Below are 1,380 nucleotides of genomic sequence, written 5' to 3' on the forward strand. Positions count from 1 at the left end.
CGTCTCTTGCACAGTTGTACTGCTCTTATGTGTTTTTCAGTCTTGGCTTTGTGTTGTTCAGCCCTGGCTATATGTTGTTCAGTTTTCTTATGTGTTTTTCACAGGTAGCCCCCCAATTATGGGCTGGCGCAAATACTTGACTTGACCATGTCAGAAAAGGCTGCAGCAAAGGGTCCCGTAGTGGCAGACGAGATCATTGCTTGGCCAAGGTCCGAGTATACCCAGTCAGATAGGGTGTCGTCCGACCAAAGCAGCAGCCTTGTGCTGTCGATAGAAACCAGTTCTTCGACTTGGAGTGCCGCAGCCAGCTTGACAGAGTCAAAATACACGGTGGAGCAGCCACCATCGAATATAAGTCCCAGAGGGCGAGCTGGATGTGGTCTTGTGCTGAGTATTGCGGCGTTTCTTGCTTGCAAATCCGCTCCAGGGCTGCAGCAGGGGACAACGTGTCGCCTTCAGCATCTTCAAACAGGCAGCAGCAGTCTTCAAGGACTTGCGCAATCGGAAGGCATTTTCCGGCGACTTGAAAAGCTTCAGGTCTTGCTTGACCAAGTAGGCGGCAGAGCGCATGCTGGGTCGCGTGCTGCACCCAGAATTCGGTAAGACAAGGGTCTTCAAGCGCAAGACGGAAAAGGAGGGTTGCGCTTGCACGGCTTTGAGAAATCATCGCCGTATTGCAAGTCTTCCAGGGTAGACTTGCAAAATTCGCTGAGAAGCGAATTTAAATCGTCCTTGGAAATGTTGTCGACGTGAAGGGGGTTTGCAAGTCGCTTGGTCAATTTCTTGAAATTCGGCCTTGGCGTCTTCATACAGAGTCCTCAGAGTTTGAGGATCAATAAATACCTTGACGTCGTAGTCGGGTATTCCTTGGTCGCCGTCCAGGGTAAGTAGCTCGTAGCGATTCGCTAGAGGAACTGCCCAGTGCCGAGACGCGTTGGCAGAGTCAGCCTTGGTTGTAACTTGAATTTCTTCAAGTTGGATATCTTCAGCTGGCACAGGAAAAGACGAGCCTTGATTTTCTTAAGCCAGATTGAAGGGGGGTCCTTGGTCGTAGGCAGGGACTGAGTCATCGCTGGCGATGCTGGTGACGTCGTTGGCACTTGTTGCTGCGATGGTGGGGTGGTTGCCTTGGTAGGACGCTCGGGAAATTTGCGCCTCTTCCCCTTTGAGACTGGGCGGCACAAATTCATTGAGCGCTGAGATCTTGTGCACAACAATTGTCGGCGGTTGGTCGGCAGCTAAAAACATCTCGCGTAGTGGCTCATTTTCCTTGTGCTGAGACCAAAGGACCAGGCACTTGCTTGGAGTTGAAAACAACCTTGAGCGAGTTGGAGTGCAAAGTTCCCGCCGAAATAGTGGGGAAAGCCGACACCGGAGAGC

Source organism: Aphanomyces invadans (assembly GCF_000520115.1).
Source record: "Aphanomyces invadans strain NJM9701 unplaced genomic scaffold supercont1.25, whole genome shotgun sequence".
Taxonomy (NCBI): Eukaryota; Oomycota; class Saprolegniomycetes; order Saprolegniales; family Verrucalvaceae; genus Aphanomyces; species Aphanomyces invadans.